The 19582-nt window shown below is 42.3% G+C and overlaps 1 protein-coding gene across 8 annotated transcripts in view; it reads right to left on the bottom strand.

Moving 5' to 3' along the window:
• CELF2 (CUGBP Elav-like family member 2) overlaps window positions 1-19582 on the bottom strand; it is a 342189-nt gene that overhangs the window by 127332 nt on the left and 195275 nt on the right. The window contains exon 1 of one of the 8 annotated variants that reach the window (XM_026091230.1): window positions 14331-14351. The exons of the other annotated variants lie outside the window; for them this stretch is intronic. The gene's annotated coding sequence lies outside the window, so the exon portion shown is untranslated. Of the gene's footprint in view, window positions 1-14330; window positions 14352-19582 lie in introns of those variants that run through there. 8 annotated transcript variants of the gene reach the window in all.

The following is a 19582-nucleotide window of genomic DNA, read 5'->3' as shown; positions in this document are numbered from 1 at the left end:
AAAGTCAACAGAGGTTTTTTTTCAAGTCAAGTTACAGGGAAGTTTAAAAACAAAAAAATCCAAAATTTTTCCTTTTTGTAATCTTATCTAACTACACCTCAATACTACAAACTAGAAAAATCCAGGCACCTTATTAGAGGTACAGTCCCAATGATTTTCAATGTACTTTCAACTCACTCTGGTGCTTTTGGAACCTCCCTCCCTATGTTACAGCATGAGTACATCTACCAATTTCATGGAAAACACAACTATGGGTTAAGCTGGACCTTGATTTCAAATTTGGTTGGCAGTTCTTACATGCTACTGCTAGTGTCCAGTGGTGGTGGGATGAGGTCCCACCATGAAGCCTCAGTCCAGCCTCAGCTCTCTGGAGCATCTCTATCGGAGACAGCGCGACCTGTTTCTCTGCGCACAGGGAAAGAGCTTCCATCCAGCACGCACAGTATTTTTTTCATTAAAAATTGCTTCACATTCCGGCTTCATAGCCAGATAGTTTCCCTATAGTGTTTGCAGTTGCATGTGTCACACTTGCTGAAACCTCTGAACTCCATTGCAATGTGCGTTCCAAACGCCTCAAAAAAGGCTTCGCTTTCACTTGTATGTTGCCATCATTTATACTTTTACATCTGAAGAGATGGTGGTTGTGCAAAATGTTAAATAGCGCTGGCACACAACTAGTCATCAGAGAATCTCAGCCACTAAGGTGACCTGCAGTTACTGTACAAGATTTTATTTAGTTTCTTGCATGTGCTGTAATACCGCAATTAAGTTCTTTTGCTCTCCTCGATTACGTGGTTACAATGCTATTTTGATGCTTACAAGAAAATAAACAAAGACATCAAATTTGGAAGGGAGCAACTCCTCCTTTAAAGAGATTGCTCAAAGAAATGAAAAACCGCAGAAAAACTGATTTAAATTTTCCTAATAAACATACCGCGACAAATGCCAACAAAAACACACCCTAACGCTCTTCCAAAATCATACGGCAGTCATTTATGGAGACACTTTTGACTTCCAAGATAGACCTCCGTCTCCCAGCCGAGAGCTTCCACGCTGCTCTGCACAAATGTAGCAGTCAGCAAACATCACAAGAGAGCCATTTTCAAGCCACTTGCCAAATCGACGCCAAAACACATTTTGAAAAGTTGACAAAAATTGCGTATTTAAGGTCAGAGTAAATACTTGCAGCAGGAAGAATTTACAAAGATGAGGTAAGTTTCTAATTGTACCTTTTGGACAAAAGCTTATTGTGGTGGGTTATTGTTTCCCATGGAGCATTTATTCCCAACCGAGAAAGAAGCCAGGTCTTGGCGGATGGGCTGGCAGCTTTCCAGAAGACATTTGAAAGGAGACGGGGGGAAAAATGGGAATACCATCCACATCCCTTTGACCGTCACATGAAGAATGAAGCCTATTAACTTAATTAGCCTTATGCAATCAAAAAAGTTTATTTGTGGGTATTTTTAAGCTCCTGGTAYGTTCCTAAGCAGCAGAAGCTCGGCCATCTCAGGTTTGGCTAGCTGTTAACGCCAGCGTGAGCCACAGGGTGATTTATAGAAATCTCTGTCATCACACCACAGGGTTAATTTCTTTCCGTCTTTTTTCTCTTTCCCTCCTCCCCCTGAAAGTGGAAAACTCTTATTTGCGATGACAAGTTTTTGGAAAGCTGGTGGATTAGTAACACCATGTGGTTCCTCTAAGATCTCCAGCCCTCTTCCAACTGCTTTTTCGTATAACCCCTCGCCATACGGTCACCGGCACCTTCACTGAGCAGATGGAGAAAGGGAAGAAACCTGCCCCAGGGCGCTCGAGGATCAGGGCAGGGGCAATAAAAAATACCCATCTGAAGCTCTCAGGCCTCAGTTGCTTGACAGAGGACACACAGTCCTACTACTGGAGAAGGGACTTCTATACATGAACATTTCTTCTAATGATTTGAGGCCTGAACCTGCTGGGCTCATCACTGTAAATAAGAGATATGGGGAAATAAAGGTGAAGCCTCTCCTAAGAGAGGTTTGATAGAACCATCCTGCAGAGAAGATGAGACCTGAGAGATGGCCAAAGCGAGGAAGCGTTTCTCCTGGTAAGAGCAGAGGATCAGGAAATGAAGCAGCTGTTTTTTCTGCCACACTCGCTTTCACGAGACTCTTCCCTTTGCTTTGCTTATTCCCCTCCTTTTTGACTCGGAACACTGCGTTCCCGTCTCTATGAAGTGCTCCGAAACAGTCGTGGGAAAGCACTATGTAAATGTTGAACTGTTATATTATTAAAGGCCAAAAAGCTTTCATGTTATGCTTTTTCTTTTAAGTTCGTGCAATTCTGATTTATCTTTTAAGAGCAGGATTTGAAAATTGAGCAATACAGCAGGAGCGAAGCACTTTCCAAAGCCACCATTATTGTTTGCATTGCAGGAGCATCTCCAAGGCCCCAAAAACGCTGGCTGCTTTTTAAGTAGCAGACATAACTTTATTAGCAAACCCAGATGTTTTCCTACTATATTCACACGTTAGGAAACATGCTGCACTCCCAGACTATTTTAAAAGGTGGTTAAGGGGGGAAAAAAAAAAGAGGGATGGGGAAGGAAGTCAGGTGTAAGTTCACTAATCCCACAGAGTCATAAATTGTAGATCTATTGTTTTCTACTAAGTATCTTCATAAAATAGCCCAACATTTTGAACGCATCTTGACTTTTCTGTTGTTCTGCCTTTTTGTGATTAGACTGCATGTCAACACACATAGTTTGTTGATGAACTAATGAAACAGTTAATGTTTTACTGAAAATGGATAGAGGATTTGGGAAAGAATAATCAAGAGTTTTCTAGAAAAATGGGAACATATTCCAGGAAGGTTCAAAGTGGAAGGGAACACAGATCTGACACGCTGGCTTACACCTCGCGTTACTCAATCTTTTCAGTCACTTATCCCGTACCTCCTTTGCGATCCGTTGTTATTTAATTCAGTGCTGCACTAGGCTGCGACGCTAATTAAAGCTACATTGAAACACAAGCAGCTATACAGCGTTTGACTGGTATAAGAAAAGTAGCTCGGATAAGAAAAGTAATACTAGTTTATACACAAAACAAATTAATAAATTCTAATCGCCCAGGGTATTCTTATGAACAACAGGGATTAACAAATATAATGTATGCAATATACTTGTATATTTAACAGATGGAGAAATCAGCCCTGACTGTGCACTCCTGAATATTTCAGAGCCTACGTAAGGAAAAGGAAACGGATTGCAGCAAGCTTTCCYGCGGAGGCACAGGGAGCTGGGAGCCCGCAAAGGCATCCCGCCTCGGAGCGCCGTGGCCGGGCCACCGCYGCCTACATCAAACCGCGCGTCCTCGAGGAGTCACCGAGTCCCAGTCACCGCTGGCGACTTTTGCTCGCCYGGGGCGGCGGTTGGCGGAAAGGGGAAGCGCGGTGGACGCAGGGCTGCGGCTTTCGCAGAGCTCTCGCCCTCGCGGTGCGCCGGCAGGGCCCTCGCTTGCGGGAACGGGCAGCGCGGCGACGCTCCGCGCTCTCCTGGACCGCGAGGACGGCCGAGCTGTCACGTTGGATCATGGCGCTGCTTGAGCGTATCTAAAACAAACAACTCTTTTCTTTTTGTTTCACCTTCCTTTCTTTTTAAAGCCACCAAGCAATTGCTGTGTTCGAGAGCTGGAGCTGTATTTTCTGTGGTGCAGCCATGAGACCGGGACAGCGGTGTAGCCCAGTTTAACGAACGAGCCTTGGAGGGAAAAGTTTTCACCTCATTAATGATTTGAGCTGATTCCTCCCCCTGCTTTTCCTTTTAGGTCATGGATCAAATGTGACCCACTTTCCCTGAATGCTTTCCCACCATCTATTTTTCCCGTCAGAGTCGAAATCCAGTTGCTAAGGACACATTACAAAGCAACCACGCAGCCGCTAAAGATCTTCCCCCAAACACACATGCTATTCCTCCCCCCATCTCTATTATATTTTCCCCCCCTCTCAGCATCTACCCTCAACAAGACCCTGCTTTACATTCAGGCAAGCCAACAACAGAACCGCTTATAAGGCCGAGCTTAGCGCGAGAATAGGATTTTCTAATGACTACAGCAACTCCCGGGGCCCTTCATATTTAAAAAAAAAATAAAGGCAGCAGCCTCGGTTTTTAATTACTCCTAATGCTAAATCTCCTGGCCTTAAACACAATAGCTCTTTCAACTGCGAAAAAAACCCCGACACTAATCAGTACGAGAGTCCCCGGCGCAACCCGCTAGTCCTCTGATGGCACTGCGATGTTTGCACTGCTGTGATTTTTCAAGGTTGGCCAGTGAGTCAGCAAAGCCGAGACGACTTAAAAGCATTAACTCGTGCAACTAAAATGGCTTTTCCACGTGCAGGGCTGGACGGATGGCAATTAGCAGGGGCAATCGGCGCAAGGCAAATATTGTAAGAGCAGCGAGAGGCAAGCGGGGAATCGAAGGAGACGGTGTTCACATTGGAGTGAATGAGCCCCGGCTGCTCAGGCATTTGGGGTTTAAACCGGCCCCTCTCACCAAGCAGGTAAGGAATGCAATTAAAAAGCATTGAAGTTCAGTCACTGCGGCTCAAGAGAAACTAAATGAAGATCTAATTCATCCGCCCTACTTCCCTCGCAGTAGCCTGCTCCTATTCCTCCTTGGTGCACCGATCTGTGAAACGGGAGACGTGTTGTTCTGCAGCACTTCCTACCAAAACCACTGTCCCTGGCACTTGTAAAAGAAAAGATGTCATTCCACGTGTCCCAACTACCACTAAAACACGAGCATTAACATTGCAGCTACTTGGATCTCCCTGGCCGTTTGAGCTTCCTACGTCATGCTGGACTTCCCAGGAGCCCTGAACAACCTTTTGGTGCCCATTTGTACAACCGATACCTCCGTTCCTCTAACAATTTGACGGGTATGATTCAATGTTTATATAGATTCACATTTAAATTGCAGTTGCTGAGTGGATAAGACGGAGGATTTGGTCATCACCTGGACCTCTGTCTCATACCATCCCTCTTCTTTTCCACAGCACATCCAGAGTTTTACGTGCTCTCAACTCTGGTGCAGAGGGCAGGAACTGTATCTGCCAAAGGGGTTATCCCATTAGCAGGATGCTGAACCTGTACTTTGGAGCTGAATCCCACCTGTGACATTACAAAAACATYGGAGTCACTGGCATTCAAACAAAATGAACCATAAATACAATTACTGTTCAACTGCCACCAAGCAAACTAAGCATGGGTTGCTAGCACTAGTGGTCTAATTAAAAGCTTCCCGGAAAAAAAAAAAAATCTGTGGATTCCAGGAGTCCCTGAACTCAGATACAAAATCTCCAGCCTTGGTTTAAAGGAACAATATCATTAGCTCTTACTGAAGAACAGACTTTGATGCTTAGTATCAATTGAGCTGCCCGCAAGGAAGAGGACCTGATCCATGGCCTACGCTGCCGAGCACCCAGAGCAGCGTCCGGGCGCTCTTTAATACGTACACTGAGAGCAAGGACAGGGTCCCTGGAGTGAATTCAAGGGCCTCATTTGTCCGTCAAGATGGGTTATTAAAGGCTGTTCTTAGCCACAGGCTCTAACTGAAGGGAGATAAGAAAAAAAAGAAAGAAAAACCAAAGGGGGAAGAAAAGGAGCTGCGAAAGGCTGAGAAGCTGAACTGAAGGAAGGGTATGGAGCCAGAAACACTCGTTTCTTTGAACTAGGTTGGTCAAGGAGAAGCCTAGCTTCCTTCCTGCGGGCGCTGGGACCTGTCCGCACTCTTGCCTTCCTTCCGCGATATGGGCTAACGGGAGATAACAGGAAAAGACAGCCAAACCTAGTTTTTGTGGACATTGAAATAACTTGCTGTAATTTTGACCAAATTTTCTTCTGCTTTATGCTGTTCTCTTCCCCTCTACTTCCCTTGGTATTCACCATCTTTCTCCTGCTATTTCCCTTTGCCTTTGTCCTTAACATACCTTTTCTTTATGTTTAGCTTACTCCCTCTTGAGTAAACTCATTATTCCACCAAAAATACACCCAACATATAAAAATAAAGAAAGCAGCCAAGGTAGTTGGCTGCCRTTACTGGTTTATTCCCGAATGGTATTCTAGAAACAGGGCAAGTGATGACAAACTTCAAGGCATGTGAATGTGYGACTTGCATCATCACGTCTTATCATTTTTGAATGTGTCAGCATTCCCAAYGGTCCCCTTCTGGTTTGCGTGGTAACTATCCCACAAAAACACATGTGCTGTTTCTGGCGAATCACTTTTTTTAWCTCTGTAAGAAGACAAACACAAGTCAGGTGCAGGAAAAAGTCACCTTATCCTTCAGCCCTTGCGGTTGCTGGGGCTGAATTGTCTGTGGAGGTACGTTTGGTTTCTGCTCCCTTGGCGAGCTCCAGAAGACCCTCCATTTCCATSTCCTCCAACGCCCCACAGATGCCCAGCTCCCTACAGAGCTCCTCTTCAAATCGCAGTAAAGCCACCTATATAGTCATTTTCCCACTCTCTTCTATTCTGGAAAAAAAGATGCCAGACAGCAGCAGTCAGCTGCTCCGTTTTGGTATTTAGTACTTTGCACCATCATTTTGGACATGATAAAAGACCATGGAGGTTTAAACCGATAGATTTTCTTCAAATCTCAGTGGGTTTCGCGGCATATGCAAGCAGCTACTGCTTTCCAAAGGCATGCATGGGGAGCCAGAGTACAAAGCTGCAAAGAAGACCTATTACTGTAAACTAAAATCCTTAAACAAATTACCAACAGTGAAATAATCTCTGCTTCAATTATGTGGTTAGCTAGCACATCAAGTCTTTTCTTGCTTTGGCCAGAAATACTGAAGCCGTGATTGATCTAATCTGTAATCATGTTGTTTATTTCAAATTAGAGATAATATAAAAGGCATAACAATGTGTATGTATATATTCATAGTACAATTACAGGCATCCAAAAGGAACTCTATTTTATCTCCACTGCTTTGCATTTTTGCCTCGTTTCTTCTCTTTTACAGTCTATGGTAAATACAATATTTGCTTTTAGAGTTCTGACTCTCCAGGGATTGTAAAGGAAAAGTACTTAACACAGAGATTATCTTTCTGGTGCTGCACTATAGGAATGAAAATTGTTACATTAATGGGAGTATAGAGTCATATTCAAACACCATTAAGTACCTCTCCAGAAAACATAAGGCACGAGAGCGAGGAACGGCAGCATAGCTCTGCTTGGACTTGCAAGTACATTTGTGTTTTCCTCCCCTCACCACACAAAGGATCCTCCGGAACTGCTTTCGAGGAGACCAAGACTCACAACTTCTTTCTGTTACCCATTCGTCTTCCCTCCTGGGCTTAGGATTTATTTTTAGCTTGTTGAAATCAGCACAGGTCAGAGGTGTATCTGCTAATGAGTACTGGTAATTAAAGTTTCAAACAACACAGCAGCAACCCAACGCTTTCATGTTGCTGATCTCCCTCTAAATTTGTGTATGTTTTCAGAGCAATTTTTAAGCGTCCTGTTTGATTTAATTCCATTACGTTCTTCAAGGCTACAGTTACTGGCAAGAGTTCAAAATATCAGCAAACACAAATCTTTCATGTCATGCTTTATTCATTTTATTCCTTGAAAACTTTTGCAATAGTATTACTCGTTAAGTTTTCACTTATCACGAAACTTAGGAGTATATATCCTGAGACACAGGAATATATATCTTTACAGGCTTTTGCATTTTGGCATACATAAAAAAATGGAGGACAGAAAAGCTCATAAATTGTTTTCATTATTTGGGTATTTAAAAACACTAGAGCAAGCACATTTACGTGTGCTGAAAAGGCTGGATCAGAAAACTTGGCAAAACTTATTGAAGAACTTCTAATCCTAGTTCGGTTAACTGCTGGGCAACATTTTGGGAAAAACTCAGCATATCTCACTTCTCCCCCCTAAAAACTGGAGATGTCTATCTATCTTTGTCAAGTACTTTAAAATAGCATGTGAAAAACTGGGAGTGGTACTGTACAGAAAATGTGAAGAAATGTCATGAGAAATGCACTTCTTTTCCATAGATTTCAGTTTAAGGAGCTCATAGGAACCGGACGGACTTCTGTAACGAGCCCGGCTCAAAGATAATTTCATTTGTATGTGTCTACTTCTTCCTGCAAAATATAGAAAATAAAGAAGAAAGGAAAAAAAAAACCCTCAGCGTGATCCTGAAATTAATTTTCATGATAGGAGCAACTGAGTCCATCTACTGAGGTACTTATAATTACATTACACTATTACTTGGAAGAAGAACAGCCAACTATATTCTAAGAAAATATTAACCCCATCAGCCCGATCACAAATCACCACGTTTGATGTATCCGTCCTTTTATTAACACTTACAAGGTGCCCATTAGAGGCACCTTCCCTGCTCTCCTAAATCACTTCTAATTACGAGACCAGCAAAAACAAGGAGGAAATGTTATTTCACAATGTCTTCCAAGGAAAGCTGCTTCAATGTCCAGCACTGGATGATTCAGCCCATGATTTTGTTTACTGCCTTCAACTTTCATTAGTGTTAAAAGCCATAAGATTGTTTCTCCCTGACTGCTGAGAGTTCCTAGGAGCAGGGGAAAAACCCACAGTACCGAGCTCTCCTCCACCGGCAACCGGCCAGAGAAGCAAAAAGGTCCTCAGATGACGAGCAGGATGCAATCACCCACACTTTTGCTTTTTCAAGTCGCATTATTACAATGCTCACTTTCTAGGAAGAAAAAAGAAGGAAAGGCAGAGAAACTGCAGCAATAGCACACACGGAGCGAGCCGGGACGAACACGTCTCACTCCTGCGTGCCGTCTCGCCCGCCTCCCGGTCCGCGTTCGATTCGGATTCAGGGTTCTCCGTTCATCCCATGTTCCTGCCATCCCCCGCCAAAATCGGCAGCAAATTTGAACGCATTGATTGAAGTGGTTATTTCACCTCTGGTAAGCTGTCTCATTGAGGCTTTTGGGTTCTTCCAAAAAAAGACTGAAATCAGCGCTTTATAAAATTTTAGTAAAACACACACTAATCGTTTTCTTATTTTAACTCTAAGATTGTCTCAGAGCTTTCTAAAAATACTGGGAGCATTTCATGAGGCTGCAACCTTCTAGCTGAAGAAAACAACTATTTCCTAAAATGCCAGTCATCAGGAGGCTTATATGAGTTTAATCCTATTCAGATCCATACTAATACCCTCTCAAACTGAAACGAAGGAGCAAAGTGTGACTACAACACATGGCGAAGAATAAGGAATTAAAGTAATCATGCTTGTTTCATTCTTCGCATTTGGTGTCCGAGGGTATGAGAAGGCGCTGAGCAAGTTGACTCAGCTGGACCTGCTTGAGCTGCGGCTGGGATGGATGAGCCCAGAGTTACCTAAAGTGACGCTATCCTATGATTCTGTGATCTAGACATCAGTTCCCAGAAGAAAACTGGCTGGAACCGGAGGCAATGCTTTAGGAAGCAAAGCACCTCTCCTTGGAGAAATCTCTGAAATAGCAAGCCAGGAGCTGTTCCCAATCTCTTTTCAGTAGGATGCGATACAAATCCTTCCCAGTTGTATCACTTACTCCCTAGAGGTGGCATAAGTGAGGCCTGACTCTATAACCCACGAAAGGTGGGACAGAGAACCTTCCCTCCAGCCTAACATGAATGTCGTGAACCTCCAACACTTCGCATTTCGACTCTGTGACCACTGCCCAGTGCAGATGTAGGACAATTCACCCACTGATCACTGTGCCCATGACTCAAACATTAGAAGCAAGGGCTGGAATTTTGGGGGATGGTAATAATAATTTTCTCAGACTCTTTCTTTCCTTCCTTGCTTCTTTCCTTCTTTCTATCTAATCTATCTATCTATCTCTCTATCTCTCTATCTATCTCATAGATGCAATGCAAACCTTCTATGTGGAAGCTCTGCCCTTGTATTACTGGGATTCACAGATACATAAGAGATGATACGGATTTATTATACAGCAACTGTACTCTGCTATTATGTTTTACTAGTGAAAATGCAGACATTATTCTGCTCCAAACTTCTCTGTGCCATTCTGCAATGTCGTTATTAACATGCACACACAACAATAAAAACTTATGAGCATTCACAGGCAGTTGTTATATCATTTATGAGACAATGATAACGCCGTACACTATAATCGTAATTTGTCAAAAAGGAAAAAAGGGTACAAATTAAACTAAAATCAATGATTTAAACTATGATGAGGTACCAAAGGACAAGTAGTTTGCTATTAAAATGATGCAATCGAATAGATGCATAGGGAATTCCTGCAAACAAGACACCAAACACCAAAGTCGAGACCATCAATCTGTACCTCCTCAACCAATGCAGAGAGAATGATTAAAAAGTTACATTTGAGCTATCTGATCTATTGCAAAACCAAGTATATGACAAAATGTTCTCCTGCTTGCCTCTCCCAATACCCTGAAATTGGTGGGTCACGCACAAATGGAATTCAGATCCCAAATGTCTCCCATGCTGATTGCAAACCAAAAATGTGGCTTCCTCAACCTCCCTTTAGCTTTTGGTCATTTGTCAACACTTCACAAGAAATGATGAATGATTTCTAGACTGAAATCCCTCCTTGAGGCCAGCAAGTAACAAACTTGGCAATTTATTAACTCTCTTTCACCTCCTTTTCTCCAGGGCTGGCCTTAGGCAGGAAAAAAGCAAGTTGCCAGAGCGTCTACTCTTCCGGAGCCTGTGCACAACCTCCTAGGCTCTGCAACTCATGGGCCAGCCCTTGTTTCAGTCCAGAAACAGGACCACAAGGGAACACATTCCCTGGCCCAATCTCCTCTTTGGGCAGCTTGGGAGCCAGGAAAACCAACATCCTGGCTCTATTCCTTCTGCATACCAAGAAAACAGACACCTCTTAGGTATATACAAACAAAAGAAGGATTTACAAAAAATAATTTCCAAACATCATTTTGGAATCTGCTTGCACTTAGCATATGCAATACATACCTAACGGAAAAGGATGCACTTAATTAAAAAAAGAAAGAAAGGCAGTGATAACGTATTTGCCTTTAATCTTGCATAAATTGCAGCACATTTTAGAAACCTTGTGAGCAGGATGACAAATATTTATTACTGTAGGAATCCTTCCTCTCATTACCGGTGAGAATACACACCCAACCAATACCTCACAAAGATCTAAACTATAAATGAGAATCTCAGCAAAGTTTACCATGCATTGAAGCAAAAAGCAATGCAATTACGTCCCAAATGAACAAAAGGCTGGTGCAATTCATTTTAAACATACGTTGCTCCTGGTTTCTGAAACAATATTTGCTGTTCTCTTCTTGCTCCTGGTTGTCCCTTTGCCAAATGTAACATGTATTTATAAGAAGTTAAAAAAAAATCACCAACAACTACCGACCAACCAAACAACCCAACACTGTATGAGGGGGCAGACAAACAGAGAAGTTGTATTTAGCAGCTTGCTTTTACTGTTTCTTCGCTCTCGGGAAAATGCACTAGTGGCTTCTGAATATTAATTGAATAAGGAGCCGTGCAAATTCCAGCTGTTGCCCATGTGACCGGGCTTGAAAGAGGGGTGTTTTCTCAGCCGTTGGTTTCATTTCTGGAGTTGCACATATGTAGCCCTGCAAGTTGCACAATTTAATTCTGCAACCCATCTGTGAAACTCCATCTTCGCTGACTCCAGTGGCACATCAACGTTATGGAAACTGTAACTGGGATAAGAGACATATTTAACTCAGCTCTYGTCCACATGCTGTGGTTCCATAAAGCAATAGAGGGACCAGGTTGCCAAAAGATGAACGTACGATTTGAAACCCATTTTCCGGGAATATGTCTACCCAAGTTTAAAGGCTGTGAGGCAAGTTTACATGCTCCCTTCAAGCCCCAGTGGTTTTGCTACCAGTTCTGTAATTATACACTTGAGCACAAGTCATCACTGCAGACAGCAGCTCTGGGTTGCCTAACCCATGCCCCAGAGCAGTGATGTCCTGCATGAAGGTTCACCCAGGAGGACAGAGAAGGACACAACGCTCCTCACAACTGGGGACCACTTACACCAAAACTCTTAGAAAAGCCACCAGTGATTACCTGCAGCTCAGCTCACAGGTGTCAAACTTGAGTAAGCATGAATTTGGAGGAAGTGTTCACCACTTGTTTAATGGGGAAAAAAGGGTCCTTTTAGGTGTCCCATGATGAGTCCTCACATCAGTCACTGGTTTTGACCTTAAAGTACATGTGGAAGTATCAATAAGTGCAATCAGGGAGGTCTTTAAAAAGATTTTTTAAATGACTAAGGTCTTTATCCTGTCACATTTTCTGGGCCCTAGTACAATTTAATTTGATTTTAAACTGTACTGTTTGATGAAATGTCCTGTTCTTTCGTTCAGTGAAGTCAAGACACAATAAATGGATTTTTAATGGACGAAAGTTCAATTTCTCTGGCAGCAGAGGCRCAGGAGGAGAAGAGACACAATGTACAAATGATGCACTCCGTGCCGACTTTCGACCTCAACCGTTTCATGAYAGGTATAAAAATGAAATGCTGGAGCAGGGGGAGAGGAGAGATGGAAAAGGAGAGTAACTTGAACAGCAGTGATGCTAATGGCCAGCTGCATCCGAATGGGTCAGAAGCAAAGGTTAGTCTTGGGCTAGAACAAGGTACAGCTGTCAAGGTCCAAAATCCCCGAATGCCACCGAAGCCGCACTAGGTGTTTCTTGACCTGCAAGGTGAATTCCAGCAAATGACAGTGCTTTCCTGAAACTGCAGAAACGGCCTCTAAATAAYGCACGGGACATTTCAGTCAGACATAAAAAGGAGTCAGGTTTGACTGCTTTCATCCGCTCTCTTGCTCAAAGTACATCCAGCTTGGACGTGAGGGACAGCAGGCTACTGCACTTGCCTAAAATGCTCTTTATTCTTCTTCTTTACTATTAGCTGCTGTGATGCTATTGCTGCTCAATGTCTGACTTGCTGCTGTAGGGCAYGTTGCTTGGTAAAGTCAAGTCAGGTGTTCACGGAGCAGTGAAAAAGTGATATTAATCTCTGTTTTATGTGAAGGAATCCTTAGCAGAACGCGTGCAAATAATGCTATTCTCAAGCATGTTTATTCAGCAGGAAATGAGTTTACTGCTAAAGACACAGTTCAAAACAGGACTGAGGAAATGTTGCCTGAGAAATGATTCAKGAAACAAAAATAGATATGATGGTGCACATATTTATCAGGACTTGTCTGAGCAACATTAATTAAATAATGATTCTTTAATTGAAAATATGATGTGCTGTGTCTAAAGCTCTGAAAGGCCGCTGCAATCTATTTGGAAGCTCCAAAAATACTTTGGAAATCAATTAAATGATATTAAAATACAACACAGACCTTCACGCTGCCTTGCCTTCTCCAAAACCATGCAGCGGTATTTACCTCCTAGCTTCACCTAGCAGGAGATGCTAGCCAGTAYCACTGCTCCTTTTGATTTCATTGACTGCGGGTAGCACTTTTAAACATTATTTGGAATCGCTGTCCGGCTTAGCAGATCTGTGTGTCATCGATGTCATCTATATCCCTTGAAGGAGGCTAATTTGTTCTCAGTAAATGAGACATGGCGTACCCAGCCTCATAACAGATGACCCCAGGTTCCCGTTTTGGCCTGTCTTTGGTGAGGCCACGAGAGACATTGGTGTCTCTTCCTCTCACCCATGGATGCTGACAGCTTTTAATGCAGGTTTTCATCAAAGCTTTGTGATGGGGGAGCAAATTTGCTGCTGTCAGAGCGCATTATGGAGAGCAGATCTGGAATGAGCTGTAACTTTCCACAGGGAACATTTACAGCATAAAGACAGTTGTGGAGAGGGGGGTCTTCTCATTGCATGTTATGAGAATATATATATTGCACATTAATATGTACATATATAAAAAATACAATATATATATATAGAATATAATATGCATATATAATGCACACATGACTTAACCATTGACTATCAATGAGCTTCWCTGTTCAAGACCTTTTGGCTTCACATTCCCCTGCAGCAATACCCCAATGCTCCCATAGTTCGTATTTGTTTAGGGGTCTGTTTTCATCTATTTTCACTGGTTGATTAAAAAGTTTTCAGGTTTTTCCACACCAGAAACATACTTAGCCTCAAACCTTCAAATCTCTACAGACAACTCCTTCAAAAACATATTCTACTAGATTCTAGCATATCTATAAATATAATGTTTTGTTTTGTCATGCATTCATTTGCATTATGTGTTAAACGGCTTATAATGGAGCTGTATCATTCAAATGTTAACTGAAAATTATCTTTCTTAAAGATTTCATACCTTTATAAATTTTTCAGGTCACCYCTCTTCTATTATGAGATGTAATCCAAGTGCCCTGATTTTATTTATAACCAACAAGGTGCAGAAAAGCTGAGCATAATCTGGGTCAACACTTTTATGAGGCTTGTTGCTTCCCCTTAGAGAAATCACTGATGCTCTTCTAATGTTTACAACTAACTTCTTCACAGAAACAGTAATGTCTTTTCCCCTGCAGTCACAGCCAATAGCAACCTTTAAAATCCACCTTTAAACCTTTAGGACGTTTTGAGGTTTGAGAAACATCCTGTAGAAGGTATGTATCGCTGCCCTCTTTACAATATCTTCGTATATGCTAGCCCCAGGGAGCTCAATCCTGAATTACTGCAAACATATTACTCCAGAGGCTCTCTCTGAACCTCGAGTCTAAAAATAGGTATTGATCTTGTAATATGCACCTAGCAGTTCACAAAACAGGGGGTGCTGGGAGGGTCTGGAGCAATGAGATTTTTCAGAGACACTCTTGCAGTGTTTCAGTCTCTCTGCTTCCAGGCAGACGTAGAAGGTTGCATAAAATGGAATAAAATGAATCATCAACCTAAATTATGTGGCGGGTCCAAGGGCTGTTGTAGCCAGAATCCCACAGACCAACCAAATTTCATCTTAGTAACTAGTATGAATAGATCCACTGAAACCACATTTTCCAGCAAATTAAAAAAAAAAAAAAAAAACTTGTAGGAAGGGAGATAACAGATCACTCAGTGATGGAGAAATCCCCCTAATTTTGCTTCCCTACAGCAGTAGTGAGAGCTCTGGGCTTGGCCAAGCTCATTTTCAGGGCCTAAGTGAAGACCAGGGTAACCCACAAATATCAGAGGAGACCAAAGCTTCTCTGAGAACCACCAGTYTTCGCTGTCATCCTTGATGAGAGGATCAGCAAGGAGAAACACTGARTAGCTCCCCCAAATCTGTACTTCCTGACTTTTTTGGTTTAGAATAGGATTGTAGTAAAGACTTGCTTCATCACTACTCTACTGAGTGATTTCAGTTGAAAGATGATGGGTGGCCATAGCACTTGGTTTAGAAAGGGAAAAAGCCTAACACTATGCACTAAATATTTAATCCCTTTTAAAAATAGATTGATGAAAAAAATCCTGCACCTCATTACTTTAGGCTTAAATAAGAAATAATTCTTGAAAAGCTTTAAACATGTTTTGCAATGCTGTTATGTTTTGCTCGATTTCTTATACTTTCCAACTGTGAGAGGCACGCAGGAATGGCATATCCAGGAAAAAGTTATTAAAAGGAATAATGTACATAAATTCCAAAACTGGATTCAGTCCTTCCCTTCTCTTTGAGGTGGGAAAGTGTTACTCTTACTGTCAGCAAAATGACAAATTCTACAGAAATCCTGCCAACGAGTAATTCTCCCCTGCCCCCCACCAAGAAAGAAGGAAATATTGATGAAACTAAAGTGTATTTTTCTCCTAGTTAAAGGTCACAAGGATTCAGATCTTTAACACCTGCATTTCTCAAAAGATTTAATTTTCTCTGGGCCATCAGATTTTGGTGACATGTTGTACCAATCTAAAACATTCAGGGCACAGCAGTGCATTTCACTCCCAAATCTAGGTAAATTTTAACCAAAAAGTGCTTGATGTGCCTAACTGGATGCATAACCTCAGATCCCAACCCTGCTAGTTTTCCGAGTGAATAGGGAACAAGCTAAACTGGCATCCTTGTTATGGCCCAGATAGTGATAAAAATTAATCTTGGGATTTCAGTCCAGATTCATTCTACACGTTGCTAGACAGAGCTGACTACTGAAGTATCTATCCAAGGCAGGAAATTAAATGGAGACATCTGCTTCAAAGTGGAAGCTCAATGCCTATCCTAAATCAAATCTGTATCTGAATTTTGCCCAGATGTCTTACTCCGAGCCTTGACACTTAATCCCTAAAGGTAGCTGAGTTAGACCCCCCCCTTGCCCAGATATTACATCTTAGAGCACTAGCTGACAGTCTTCCATGCATGAAAAATATTAAACGTTTTAGCTCAAGCAATGATGTATGGAGCTTCTCAGAGACCGCAAAAACTGGCTTTGGAGCTGCTACCAGGAGGATGATGGAAAAGTAGATCCGAATGGCAACCTCGATAAAATGATACAAAACAAACCCATCAAATCTGGGACGCCACGGTTCCCTGACCTCCTCTCTTTCTCCTGCAAGGCAGGGTAGGACTGAGGAGTTCAGAGCCAACACCTCACCCACGCCAAGTCCGCGTGCAAAACCATGTCTGCTGGAAAGGTGCGCTCCCCGCCAAGGGTTTACAGGTAAGTGCCTTTCCGAAATCCAATAGAGAAGACTCTGATTGACAACGGTATTCCTCCAGCACAACTCCTGCCAACAACTTATTGAGATTAGACGGTTGTTGGAAAGGAATTTAGAGAGGAATTGCTTTCTGGCGTCATCTTGGATTAATAAATAATAGGTATTTTTCTGCGATAGCTGCTTTAGAGCAGCATACAGCTGGATGAAAACTAGCGCTATGGTCCAATTTATTTACCATTAGTTTCTTTCTCTCTCTCCCGTTCTCTTTTTAAACTCTAACAGACGATTTCAGACCACTGTGAAAGCCTCCTTAATTTGCCTCTGTATTGTGTAAAGCAGATGTCCTGCCTTCCCAAACTGATTAGTAAGTGGTTTATATTATTCCAGTGGTTGTCATCATTATTGCAGATATATCAAGTGAGGCTGCTGCAGGCTGCCTTTGAAAATGTGTAGAATGACAGTCTGTCTGATTCTGAAGTGATACAGGTGTGCCAGAACACAATTTTCTGGAGAAATTGGGCCAAATAATATTCCGCTAAGCAGCACATCATGTTCAGGCAGTGGGGTATCTTCAGGATGATGGCAGATAGAGTATAAAAATCACACCAGCACTGGACTGTGACTCAGCAGACCTGGGTCTTATTCCAGTCTAGTACTGTACTAGAAATTTGATCTCTGACAAGTCCTTTTGCTGGGATAAACCCCTGATTTATCATCCCAGTAGCACCTAAAATGTTTGAGGCAATCTTCTGCAGGAGCCACTCTTTATCCACYGGCTGTAAAAGGAGTGAGGTGGATGAATGCTTGATTTTAAGACAGCTACAATTAAGTGGGGTGGATCCCCTCATGAGTCTCACAGGCGGCTTAATATTTAAATTAATTGTTTTTGCTGGAGAGGGTGAAGCAAAGTCTATCTCGCTTGCATGTTTGTTCACCTAGCAACTGACCTTGATTGAGCTCTCTGAACACTAYTGCAATATAAATTAATGCTAATTATAGCTTTAAAAGATTAGATAAGTTAAATCTGCTCCTAGATGTCCTAGCAGTCTTAAAAGCAGAAAAAGAGATGGGTGTTCAGTTGATTCTGAAGTCGTCCTTTACCTCTGGCTCATCCAATGGCTTATGGGATCTAGTTGCTTCTTCCATTTCTATATCCAACAACCTTCCAAGAAAATTAGAACGCAAGGCAGGTGACTACAAGTATTTATATCCTGTGGGAACTGTGAATTACTACTTGAATCGCTGCAAAAGCATAGCCACATAGTTTCTGCTTCTATAGGACAAAACAAAGAGTTCTAATTTGCCCCCTTTTGGTTAGAAGTTGTGCAAAACCGCACAAGCGGTAAAAAAGGGCTTTTTTTGTTTAACTTCACACGGATGGTTCTTAAAGCAGGAGGAGCCGACCTCTTCTTTTGTCAGCATTAAAATTTCATGACTACAGTGTAAAACTGAGTGAGACTGTGTCAGCACAGATCACACAACAATTTTGGTTGGAGGCAACATCTTGAGGTCACCTCAGCCAGTCACCCTTAGAGCAGGGCCAACCAGATCAGGTTGCTCAGGGCTGTGCCAATTTTTTAATGTCTCCAAGCATAGAGACTGCACAGCCTCTCTGGGCCCCTGTTCTAGTGTTTGAACATCATCATGGTGACAATTTTTTTCTTTATATCTGACCAATATTTCTCCTGTTGCAAGTCGTGCCCATTACCTCTTTTCCTGCCCCAGAGGGAGCACCTCTGAAAATAAAGTCTGGCTGTGTCTTCTTTATAACTTCTCAAAAAGTAGTTGAGAACAGCTCTAAGATTTCCCCTCAGGTTTCTCTTCCAGGATAACAAACYCAGCTTTCAGCTTCTCCTCGCACATCAAGTGCTCGAGCCCTGCTCACCTTGGTGGCCCTCCACTGAACACAGTCCAGGATGTCAAYGTCTTTCTCATATTGAGAAGCCTGAAAGCAGACACAGTGTCTTGATGTGCTCTCACAGGTACCAAACAGAAGGGAATAACCACTTCTCTTGGCGTGCTGTCTACTCTTTGGCTAATACAGCCCAGTATGTGGTTGGCCTTATTYGCTGCAAGGGCATACTGCTGACTCCCGTTCAACTTGCTGTCCAGCTAGACCACCCTCCTGGGCCTTTTCTGCAAAGCAAATAATACTAAAGTCTCTGTTGAAGTCCCGTGGAAAGACATGAGCATGCACAAGTGTAGATGGACTGTGCCATCACTGCTAGAATCAAAGCAGTGGTTACAGCAGTGGTGGCTATGGGTTTGTATGATGGGTCCAAGGGCAGAAGGTTGCAAGCAAAGTGTGGCAACCTGTACCAAGGCTCTAGATCACAAAAAAAAATTTGGAAAAATTTTTATACCCCAAACCCCACCCTCACACACACACACAACCTAATTGTTTTGTCTCCAACTCCAATTTGACGCAGACTTACGTAAACTCTGATTTTTCATTCAGCTGAGGACAATAGCATCAGAACAAATCATTCTTTTTTTAAGATAATGCAAAAGACACTGCCCAAATCTTACACAAAAATGAATCAAAAAACAGATTCTGAACCACTCTCGATCTTCGCGGACTTTCAAAATACAAACTCAGATTCAAGTTCAGTTTTTACAATGAGTCACTCACATCCAACAGTTTGCACAATTTTTATCTTAGACCTTTTCAAAAGGATCTTAAACAAAAAAAAGACATAGTACTTTCTAAAATACTACCACAGAATTTTTTATCTTGGGACTCCAAGAAAGCTTTACAACATAAAATCTCAAAYTGTCTAGTTCTGCAGACAGATTTATTCCCCATGTTAAAGATAAACAAACTTCTCAGTTACAAACAAAACCCAGAATAACTCTGGTTGCTAAATCAAATTTCCTTTCAATATGACCCAGGAAAACAATCTTCTAAGTGTGCCAAAGCAAGCCAGAGAAATTCCTCCTGCTGAG

Source organism: Apteryx rowi, unplaced genomic scaffold (genome assembly GCF_003343035.1).
Source record: "Apteryx rowi isolate R43461 unplaced genomic scaffold, aptRow1 scaffold_9, whole genome shotgun sequence".
NCBI classification, from domain to species: Eukaryota; Metazoa; Chordata; class Aves; order Apterygiformes; family Apterygidae; genus Apteryx; species Apteryx rowi.
The sequence above is the reverse complement of the archived record's forward strand: the minus strand, read 5'-3'. Positions and strand labels throughout refer to the sequence as shown.